The sequence below is a fragment of the Typopeltis vanoorti genome, chromosome 9 (genome assembly GCF_054136105.1).
Source record: "Typopeltis vanoorti isolate ZY-2024b chromosome 9, IOZ_Tvanoo_1.0, whole genome shotgun sequence".
NCBI lineage: Eukaryota > Metazoa > Arthropoda > Arachnida > Uropygi > Thelyphonidae > Typopeltis > Typopeltis vanoorti.
In genome coordinates, this window is record NC_143557.1 from 137,581,628 (window position 1) to 137,594,267 (window position 12,640).

Sequence of the window (12,640 nt, forward strand, 5' to 3'; positions counted from 1 at the left end):
AGGGCGAGCTCTCAGCTCATAAATTTTTCCTTCAATTCATCCTCCCTATCAGACAACGGGGAATAAAAGCACCTTGCTTCATCCTTCTGGCCAATGATGTTTTGTTATGTTATGTTATCATCTGACCTATACTGACCTACGGTTCACCAGCGTGGAGCCACACCTCCCTTAGCAACATCAAAAGATTACAAATATAATCCAAACCAAATGCCTCCGAATGATCTTCGATGCCCCGTGGTTTGTGAGGAACACTATCCTCCAGCAAGACGGATACCCGTCAGATATACCCACGTTTCTACTCCAGATAGTAAGCAAGTACTTTGCTCAAGCATCACTCCACCCCAACCTCCTCATTCGTGAGTCATCAGATTACGGTGAAAAAGACAGATGGAAACATAAACGCCCAAAGACGGCCCTGATCACAGATTGAAATATTTCTACACAGCCCTAATTTGGGCGAGCCAAGTGCTCAAAACTTTCTTTCTGTAAACAATTAAAAAACAAAATACCGATTATGGGATAAAAACCCAAGGGGTTGATGTCCATCCAGCCATAGAAGTTAGAAGTTAGTTAGAAGAAAAGAACTTCTGGCTATCAGGCAATCTACTGAACACTAAATGGCCAGTAAAAGTCGTGATTCATCAAATATAAGAGATTGATACAGATGACCCTAAACTCTCTGAACTTCTTCCCAGCATCCCTCAAGACAGCACCAGCGAAATAGAAACAACAGCTGATAATAATTCCCTCGCAGATCACATTGATTATCAGGAGGTTCGCACTCGCAAATAAAATGCAAAACTGCAGCCGCTGAATCACCCAAAGCGGATCGAATGGAAGAAGAGACGGTCCTGTCCTGGATTCTCCTACCTCCTAAAGGGAAAGGATATCTCCGATTATTCTGCGAGAAAAGAAAAAATGGATGTCCCTAAGGACTATGATGTGTAATTTAGAAATTTCATACAGTCAAGCGAAGAATGTTACAAATGGTATAAAAATCCAACCCAGGTCAGTGATGGATTATCGAAGGTTAACTGGTGAATTAAATGCCAAAGGTATACTGTACCACACCTATTGACTAGGATCAGAGAAAAACCTCAAGATAGTGATTAGAGGTGTCTCTGAAGACGTATCCACAGAAGAAGTGGCTGTGGATCTACACTAGCAAGACATACCACCCGTTAAGGTCAGCAGAATTTCCAAAAAAGACAAGACTCCAATGCCACTGGTTTTAGTAGATCCATCTGTAAACTGAAAATTACTATAGAACCATTAGGAAAAAGGGCTTCAACAGGGCAGTGTCATAGAGATCAAAGGTTTGGCCACACCCAGAAAATGTGCAAGGCTGAAATCAAATGTTTAAAATGTGGGGTTGGCCACCCAACAAATACATGTACTAAATCAAAATCTACCCCGGCTAAATGTGCTAATTGTGGCGGGCCTCACACTGCCAATTACAAAGGATGCGCTCACAATCCAAGAAATAGAAAAACAGAAGCAGAAACATTTTCTTCCTCACTCAGCATGCCTACGTCAGAGATTACTTTACAGCCTCCTGAAGAACAACATAAAAGGTCAGACGCCCATCGGCTGAAGCCAGAAGTTCCCAAACGAGTAACTTTGCAACAACAGTCTAGGACATATGCGGATGTAACTCGTCCCAAACAGTCATTCCCGGGAACAGCCAACACCACATGCAAATCTGACAGCTATCATTACCTCTTCTCTCCAAATATGCTGTTGGATTTTAGCAGATCCAATCCTTTACCAAGTTCTACTAATAGATTTCTAAAGGATACACAAGCCATTATCTCAGCACTCACCAATGAATAGAAACAAATTAAAACCTGATTCTTTGCAGATCACAGCATGGAATGCAAATGGCCTAAGGGGTAAGGTCTTGGAGCTCCTGAAGTTTGTTTGCCCAAAGACATCAGCCGAATCTACTCTTGCTAAGTGAAACCCATCTGCGACTATCAGATAATCTCAAAATTAGTGGATACCAGCTGTACAGAACAGACAGATTATCCTGCAGAGGCGGTGGCACTGCTATTTACGTAAAGAACTACAGTAATCATCACTCTATAAATATTCCATCCACCACTAATCTCGAGATTACAGGCATCGAAATTCCTACGTGTTCGGAGGGTAATCTAAAGATCTTCGCAGTTTACAATCCTCCGCAAAAAATATTACTCTTCTCAGATCTTAACGCCGTACTCGAAAACAGGGTGACTGTCATCATGCCGGCGACTTTAACTCTAAGCATCCTGACTCGAACAGCGGTTCTGTCAATAAAAATGGACAGATACTAACCAACTACTCCGAGTCCAACAATGTGGTTGTGGCAGGCCCCACCGAGCCTACCCATCATAATACATACGGCCGGGCTGATGTTTTGGACATAGCTATCCTACAAAATGTAAGACTACAGTACAGTATAATGAGACTCAATGATTTATCTTCCGATCACAATCCCATTCTATTACAGCTGGGAAACCAAGACAATTTGTTTTCCTCCTCCACATTCTTTCATACCCTGGGACAAACTATCCAAGGTACTTCCAAAATATATTGGTCCCGTGCCGATAATAAAATCAACAGATGAAATGGAAATAGCTGTAAAGGATCTAACTAAACAAATTAACACAGCCGTTGCAGCAGTTACTACTTCCACAACTACCCTCAGACCAAATCACTTGCCAGAAGACATCATGAACTTGATCAGAGAGCAGAACAGGGCAAAAAAGAGATATCATAACACCCGAGCACCTTAAGATAAACGAATCTTGAATAGATTTAACTCCACAGTAAGAGATGTCCTCACAGGGTATAGAAGTCAACTTTGGGGGGGAAAATTGACTTCTATCTCTCCTGATAACCACTCCATATGGAATCTAATCAGAAAGATTAAGAACAAAAACAATCCTCTTCTGCCTCTTCAAACAGATGTTGGCCTCATCCATACCGATGCAGATAAAGCCGAGGCAAGAGCAAGAAATACAGAGAGTCAATGTAAAGCCTCTTATGACCACCTCAGCTTCAATCACATATACAAGATCCACCGTCATGTCAGATCTACGCTTAAATCTTCTAACATATACTCTAGTCAAATTGCACCCACATCACCTGCAGAAAAATACGACGTAATCAAGAAGTTAAAGAACAAACAGGCTCCTGGACCTGATGGAATCACCAACAAGGTGATGAAACTACTACCCTGAACAACTATTGTGCATCTGACTAACATAATAAATTCCATCTTTAGCTACAAATATTTCCCTTCCCACTGGAAGTTAGTAGATATAATCCCAATACATAAACCTGGAAAAGACCCGCAATTACCTCAACGTTATAGACCAATTAGTCTCATCTCAAACCTGAGCAAAATTGCCGAGAAGGTTATTCTCACAAGATTCCAAGCATTAGTGCACAGGCTAAACATTATTCCTGAGCAACAGTTTGGGTTCCGCAAATCTCACAGTACCACACAAGAGATGTATAGATTGGTGGAATATGTTACCACAGGATTTAGTTGGTGTCAATGCACTGGGGATGTTTTCTTGGACATAGCCAGTGCATTTGACAAGGTTTGGCATTATGGCTTAACACGTTCATTGCCAATCACGCGATATCGTGTGTTGCGAGTTCTCACCGGGCGGCCGATTACGCGTTATCGCGTGGACGTCGCTAACTAAATAAAAAAATAAAAAAAATTGGCCACCACACGAAATTCCAATTGTCAGCTTGGCAATGAACGTTCATTGACAACACGCGATGCGAGTTCTCACCAAATGGCCGATCACGCGTTATCGCGTGGACATCGCTAACTAAATAAAAAAATAAAAAAAATTTGCCCACCACATGAAATTCCAATTTTCAGCTTGGCAATGAACGTGTTAATACACAAAATGATATCTTTTGGTACACTATTGGGAATGGTTCAATTGATCAAGTCATACAACTACAATAGGTGCATGCGAGTCAAGTTGAATGGCGCACTCTCAATACAAAAGTACATCCTGGCTGGAGTCCCACAAGGATCTCTACTGGCACCAACTCTTTTTTCCATATGTGTGATATCCCACACAACCCACTGTCATCTATCAAGGCCTTATATGCAGATGATACTGTGATACTGGCCAGATCTTTACAACCCGCATCTAGCAATCAAGAAACTGCAGGAAAATCTACTGCTAATACAATATTTCACCAAATGGCGACTCCAAGTAAATCCTCAAAAGAGCGCAGCAATGCTATTTACCAAAAGACCAATGCTTCTTACTGGAGACATCCTCCTATTTAACACAAAAATCCCATGGTTTACTGAGATCAAATATCTTGGCGTATTGATGGACAAAAACTGACTTTCTGCTCCCATGTCAAGACTGTCTGTCTAAAGACATCAAAAATCATTGCCCAGCTCTATCCTTTAATTAATAGGAACAGTAAATTGAGCACCAGAATCAAGTTACTTATATATAAAATGATGATTTGTCCTATACTCATCTATGCTTCTCCGGCCTGGAGCCATACTATCAATACCAATATACTTAAACTACAACGTGTGCAAAATAATGTCTCAGAATGATCTGCAATGCACCATGGTTCGTACGCACTGTGTACCTTTACCAGGTTAAAAGTGTCCCCTATATCTATACCTTCATGCAGACTACAGCAACTAAGTTCTTCTCAAAAGCATCTGTGCACCCTAATAAACTAATTCAACTAGCGTCAAATTACGATGCAACAGACTACTTTAAGCATAAAAGACCAAAAGCTATCTTAAACTAACCGCTCAGGGTTGCAGTTTAAGATAGCTTTTTATTGATCCACAGATTAATAAAAAGACTAATCCTCAGGCCCACTCAGGGCGAGCAACAGGCTCGTAAATCTTTTTCCACTCACAGTTCTCATCAGATAGCGCGGAATATGAAAAGCATCTGCTTCACCCTTTAGGTCAGTAATGTCAAATGTCAAAGAAGTCAGTGGAACGATTTGGATGATCTTTCGTTCATTCTTAAGAAGAAAAATCGTCTAATTTCGTTTTCGTTTAGGAGTCTCAATTTTTAAGGCATTTTTGATGTTGTTTTTTTAAGATAAGGGTGAATTATTGATAATTTAGAAAGCGGGACTCCTCAAGAGGACTTCCTTCTGGTATGAATGAATTTACGCTGGATGACAATGACAACAGCCATTATGCGCAGGAATTAAAATTTACATTTTTCCCGTTTTTTTAAGTAACAAAATAGAGATAAGTTAAAATCAACAAGATTACACATATTTCTTTTAGATAATTATCATTAGAACTGTTGAAAATAAGCATGGCATGCAATTCATTTGATAATCTTAATTGTCAGTCTTAATGTTTTCTTTATTATTCCATTTGTTCACTTCTAGGAATTATTTCTGAATATTGAATATGAATAATTCCTAGATGCATTCTTCTTTTTGTTTGTACAGTCGTAATACATGTTGTTATATACATATTCGTTATCAACTGATTTTTTTTCTTTCAGTTTGAGAGTATCGATATGTGATCCATTGTACATAATATCAAAGAACTCTAAAACTCGGTATTGCTTCTGTCATTTTCAAAATAAATATAGTTCTCATGTTATGACATACTTGAGCACAGAAGATGCTTCACCATGGCAACAGCTTTCGGGGACAAGTAGGTGTCCGAAAAGGTGGACTGCATCACATCCAGGAATTTGTTGCTTTCTTCAACGATTTGTTATTGCAAAGAGTGGTTAGTTGGAGATCCAAGTAAAAAGATCACTTTCATCCCTTTCGATGTCGCGTATCCACCCCTAGTTTCCAGAATTGCATTCCGTGCATCGAAGTGCGAAGTCGCGCTGTGAACAACGATGATTAAAAGGTAATTTCTCTGATCATCACACAGATGGGGATTTATTTCTGTGAATGACTGCGAATTAAGTATGACATAATATAAAGCACTTTTTTTTATTTTAAAAAATCGACATGTAGCTTCTAAAAATATAGAGTATGTAGTTGTAGTATTTTTATTATGTCGCCATATTGTTGTTTACGTTGATTGATGCACACTAAAAAAAAGTACAAATTACAGTTTTAAAAGTGCATCAGATTGTCTTTCTGCCTCAGATTTTCAGGTATGCTTTTTCTGTCAGATTTTCTGTTTAATAAAAAAAATTAATTAGTAATGTAAATAGTAATGTAAACGTGCCATTTGTAGGGTAAATTTAAAATAGGTAAAAAGAATACATAAAGGTTAGGCGTTTTCTAAAAAAAAAATTAAAAAAAAGTAATATGTCTGCATATATGTGCATCAGATTTTTATTTTCTTAGCATTTTAAAACCGTAAAATTTCTATTTCTTTTTTATCCGAAAGAAACAGGAGTGTTTCTCATTCTGACATATTTGCCTGATAGTTATCTACACAGCAAACTCCACCGATGTCATTCTGTGCGTATACAATTGAATTGCACTTTAGATGGAAAGAATAATTTGTATATAAAGACTTCATGCTAATAATATGATAAAAGCATTTTTAAAATCTAATCAATAATATTTATTTTATCAAAACTTGATATTCAATTAAATTAATATGAAAATCTAAGCGCATCCGTAATGTGAAATATTGCTTATATACCTGTCCAAAAACATGTTACAAATGAGCCAACGGCCATTCTACGCTGAATACACCGGTTCTCGTCTGATCACCGAAGTTAAGCAACGTTGGGCCCGGTCAGTACTTGGGAGGGTGACCACCTGGGAACACCGGGTGCTGCTGGCTTTCCTTTTATAACACGCCACTAAAATATAAAATATATATTTTATATATTTTTAAAATATATTTATATTTTATTTTAAAATTTAAAATAATTTATATTTTGTAAAATATATATAACACGCCACTAGAATACGAAACACTAAAAAAATAAGTCTTTTCAGAATGTTAAATCATATTCTACGCATACCGACTAATGACTCAGAAACTTCTATGCAGTCATATTTTAAGTATTCTTATCTGTTCTCAGTATGATTTCATAAAAGTGGATTAATTTTAAAAGCGCTACAAAGAACATCGTGAAGGCATCCGAGTGAAAATCAAATGTCACGGCGTCTGCGCAATGGAAGCGTTTGAAATCTGCATTCAAAAACATACAGGTCATTTATTTCCAGGCTCCTCGATATGTGTATATATGTATTTGCGCCTGCGAGTGTTTGGTACAAACTATTTTCCGTGTTCATCGCATACTGGCATTCATGTTGCTCAACAGAAGGAGGCGACATCTAAGAAGGACTGAAACATCGCACACATTTTTATTTTTAAAATATTTCGTCTATTTATATGACTTTGTTCGCATAAAATAGATTGCCTTTTTCTATTTACGAAGGAAGAAAAATTTGTTGGCTTCTCGTGCATTAATTTTCCGATTGATTTTAAAATATTTCGTCTATTTATATGACTTTGTTCGCATAAAATAGATTGCCTTTTTCTATTTACGAAGGAAGAAAAATTTGTTGGCTTCTCGTGCATTAATTTTCCGATTGATAAACTGATCGCCAGGTATCTTAAAAAAATTATCGATTATTAGTGCACAAGTTAAATTTGACGTTTCGTATCGTCTGACGTTGGTTGACTGTTCCATTCCAGAATGGTGTTGCTGAGTTCCCAGTTATATGTACAAGTGCTGGTTTTATTTTGATATGAATTCACACAATAGCTAATATTCGTGTAACGGAAATGAATACGTAGACATAAATGAAAGAATACTTCGTAATAATCCACTAATTACAGCATTTTATTTGTTATGAGAATTTTTTCAATACAAAAATTAACTGCGATTAAACTTTAGCACTCTGATATTATTTTAATATATTCCTCCTCCTGTCCTGTTCATCTGTCTAGGACGGGTTGAGTACACTCCTAATGAGGGGTTACTGGCGTATTAATGCAGCCGGTTCACCACTCCTCTGCTGCATCCCCTAAGTGCGATATTCATGACTGCATCTGTGTGTGTTCACGGGCTGGTTTGCCTGCTTGCGGGATGAAAACCCAGATAAACTGGGAAGAAAAAACTCTGCTGTCTGCGCCTAAGACTGGATAACTTAGCTATGGCTGAGGAAGCTCCTCACGTCTCCGACGAGAATCTAACCTAGGCCACTCCTTCCCCAGGCATGTGGTTGCAAAGCACACAGCCACTCGGCTAACCGTGCGGTTTAATATATTACAAATTCTAAAATAAAATGCTACGCTATTATATTATTCCTTCTCAGATGTCAGAAAGAATACATTTTTCTTTATTTATTGGTGTGTTTGTTTTTAATCAGAAAACGGAAAGTTTGTTGATGAGCATAAAGAAATCTTAGAGTTCTTTTCAAATTTCAGTTCAGGACTTGTGGTTAAGGTATTGGAAAAATTGGTAAAAGACAAAATTCAGGACTGAGTGCATATAGGAATATGATATTTTATAAGAGAAGCAAGGTTTTGAGAGGGGAAGTCTTTCCTTAATGCGAGTAATTTGCTTACTTTCTTGTAATAAAATAACAATGGAGTTAGATAAGAGAAATGGCTACTGAGTGATTTATAGAATTTGTAAAAACATTTGACAAAGTCCCAGATAGACCTCTATTGCATAAATTGGAAATATACAGGGTGTTCGGGATAAATTTGACATATTTATAATTAATTATATTTTTCCGTAAGTTACATGTATTAACACACACTTCTCTTCATTTAAAAGTTTGGACCCTTCTTCATTCATATACAAGATGTCAGAAAGGATGGATAGCTGGAACCCACCTGAATCATGGAAGAGAATAACTTGTATCATGATGATTCGTGCCCGCCATCAAAATAAGGATATTACGACTGCTGCCCAATGCTCCCTGAATACAGTAAAAACAATCAGGCATGAACTAGAGACTTGCAATGGTGACTACGAGGATGTAGCAAGAAGAAAGATCCCTAGCAGACGATCGGATTGCGTTCGTACAGCAGAATTCCTCGCAAATCTGCAGGAACAGGTGTTGAAGAACCCTGGCATTGGAATTCGGGCTTTGTTCGTGGAGTTGCTAACTGTAGTCAAGCCCTGGATAACAAGGGTAGCCAATGGTAGGCCGTATGTATGGCAGCAGGATTCGGCCCCTTGCCACACCTCTGGGAAAAGTCAAAAATGGTTGTCTGAAAATTTCTACGACTTCACCAGTCCAAATGTTTGGCCTCCAAACTCCCCAGACCTTAACCCCATGGATTATTTTGTATGGGGCGCAGTTGAAAAAGACACCAATCGCACTTCCAGTAATACAAAAGCCCAGTTAATGGATAAAATTAAAACAGTTTTTGCGGCCCTTCCCAGGGAGACTGTAGCATCAGCTTGTTCGAGGTTCCGAAGCAGAATTGAAACTGTGATCGATGCTAATGGTGGTTATTTTGAGTAAATCTTGTTGATAGTATTGTAATTAACTCTGCCTGTAATGTTTTTTTTGTCAATTCATTAAATTTAATAGATACAAAGAAGATTTTCTTTTTCCTTACGAAACTGTCAAATTTATCCCGAACACCCTGTATATGAATCTGGTGATTTGGATTAGAGGTGACAAATGTCATATAATGGTTTATGGAGGAGTTGAGTCTAGGAGAAGGTAAGTGATTAGCGTTGTACGATAGGGCTCATCACTTGGACCTCTGTTGTTTAATTTGTGTAACTGATATAGGAAAATATTTAGTAGGAAACAGTCAGTTGTTTGCTGATGATGATGAAAAATGGGGCTCCCAATTCTGTGGGACTTAAAAGTGGTGGAGAGGATAGACACGCGAGTGGCAAAGATAGCAGCTAGTCTATGGAATGCTCCCTATGAAAATAGATTGACCACAGGAGGGTGGTGCTATTAACTTCAGAAGCTAGCTGATAGGCAGAAAAGAGAAGATGACAGAAGCATATAAGTAATTTAAGGGGTGGTTATATTAACAAGAAAACTTTTAGTGTTATTTGGCAGAAGGGAAGGAAGAGAGGGGACAAGGGGATCACCCATTTAAATTGTGTAAGACTGTGGTTAGCGAGGGTGTCAGGACTAGAATTTTTGCTTGGAGGGTGGTGAATGGGTTGTCAAAGGTGGTTACAAGTGCTTCATCAGTGAATGAGTATAAGAAGAGGAATGATATGTCTTGTGGTGAAAAATGGATCGTCCCTCGATGAATCCTCTGACTCCGTGGAGATTCCTGTATAATAATAATGCTATTTTTACAGCATTCTCTAAACTGGGCTACTACGTTGCTATTTTAAAAACTCTGAATTTTTCCAATTTTTAACATAGTTACTTGTGCATATATCAGCTATTTCTAACTCCTCATGGCAAAGAAGGTATTCTGCTATACTGTTTTACTTTCTAAAATTAAATATTCTAACGTCTGTTCTTCCCTAGATGAAGTAGGTAAATCCTTTAAATCCCTTTTAGCCCTAAGAATGACTGTCAAATACATGGACAGTCATTCTCCATTCTTCAAGCCTTCACTAATACTTAGCCCAAGCGTTTTGGGAGAAAGAATACCACACAGTACCCACATTAAAATAGATTATCCGGATTATTGTATATAAGTGTGAATTTAGTTTGTTTTTTTTAGATGTCGTGTAGTAAAAGGACAAAAGCACTGCTTTTCCTATCTATTCATTTACACATACCGGCTACCGAATTTTAAACTTTTATTGAATTCCATGCTGGATCTTCATTAGCCTGAATTAGAGCACATACGGTTTGAATCGATTCCACAAGCTGTTAGATTACATTACATTTATAACATAACAATCGTTCTCCAGAAAGATTTGTCAGAAAAGAACTTTGCTCTTGGATCTGTTTTTCTTATGCCATACATTCGCAATGGAGTTCATTTCCATGCTTTGTAGTGGTGGCAAGGGAAATGGTGAAAGTTGCTGAACAAATCTTGTGATGGACATTAGCATTGTCTATAAAACATAAAACAACCGTCACCTGCTAAACAAAAAGCCAACATTGCAGGATGAGCTTGATCTGCAACAATGTCCAGATATTCCATGGAGTACACACAACTTTCTAGCAATATCAGATCAGAGGACCCCATTCCGTACTACCAGAAAATGCCCCACACCATGAAACCATTTCCATAACCTTGAGTTGTGTTCTAAAGGCAAGTACAGTTATTGCTTAACACTTTCATTGCCAAGCTGAAAATTGGAATTTCGTGTGGTGGCCAAATTTTTAATTTTTTTATTTAGTTAGCGATAACACGTGATCGGGCGTTTGGTAAGAACTCGCATCACGCGTATCGTTCATTGCCAAGCTGAAAATTGGAATTTCGTGTGGTGGCCAAATTTTTTTTATTTAGTTAGCGACGTCAACGCGATAACGCGTGATTGGCAATGAACATGTTAATGGGGGCTCATATCAAATTCTCTGCCTACCATTGGTACAAAGCAAGGTGTACCATGCCTCGCCCTAACCACATGACTTTCTTCGAGTGTTCAGTAACAATGTTCTTGACACCATCGTAGGCGAACTTTCTGGTTCTTTGCAGAAATCACCGGTTTCCGTATAAGTGCGACCGTCAATACCGATCCCCTTCAATTCCGTAAGCATAGCTGAGCCGAGAAGAGCCTTCATTAAATGCTTCGGTCAACTCCTGCACACAGAGTTGTTTTTCCATACAAGCCTTCTCAGGCGACGCCGATCTCGTTCGTGACAATATCTTAGGACCACAATTGCACCTATTGGATAAGCATTACGGGTTATTTTTCCACTGATTAAACACTCGCGATATCTCAATCTCAACTTTTGAGAAGCCAGTTAGCTCTTGCTCTTTTCAAAATCGTTGCTCCATGCAGATGGCACCCACAATGAACCCTTTATCGAACTGCAAAAGATCCTTTTGTTTTTCTCACTGTGATCAACACCACTGTGGAGTACTGACCAGCAACATTCTTAAATATAGTTGCACAGAATGTGGTGACCATATTTTACATATACATATATATACGCTGCATGAGGGTTATGTACATCTGCATAAAGGTTTCTAATTCAGTGGTGGACTTTCTCAGGGACAGGAATTTCTATTCTTTATGATAAAATGACAAAAGGGAAACTTAGCATATATTTAAATTTTTTTTTTAAATATCAAAATTACAAGTTTTTAAATTTTGATTAGATGTTTTCGATTCAACATATTTTGTCACTGTTGTCGCAGTTAAATTCAGACAATTTAACTTCGCCGAAGCGAAGTCTGTTGGCTCTTATTTTCAGTAATAATTTTTTTTTATAATTGAATATTTAAATATCAGTATTTAAACACATCCCTTTTAGCTGATAACCACAGTTGTTACAGATATTCTTCAGAAAGCTATTCTCAAATAGAAATAGAAACATATTTCGAAATAATCTCAAGAAGAAAAAAAAATCAAAACAATGGCATTTAAAGGTCAAGATTCGACTCGAAGTAAAATAGCAATATAAGATTTTAGAAGGCGTGTTAATTCTTTGTTTTTTTAGAATGCATGACTTTATGTGGAAAATGAAAAGTACATTAATGTGAAGACTACAAAATACCCAAAGTAACTTAGCAACCATATGGTTAACTTTATTTGGAATTTACATAATGCAAGTACATGGTGTACATCATCAT

At 37.8% G+C, this 12,640-nt stretch overlaps 1 non-coding gene across 1 annotated transcript; it reads left to right on the top strand.

Moving 5' to 3' along the window:
* Positions 1–6,659: 6,659 nt before the first annotated feature.
* LOC150103601 (5S ribosomal RNA) lies at positions 6,660–6,778 on the top strand. The gene has a single exon (XR_016548896.1). It is a non-coding gene; the product is annotated as a 5S ribosomal RNA (ribosomal RNA).
* The last annotated feature ends 5,862 nt before the right edge of the window (positions 6,779–12,640 follow it).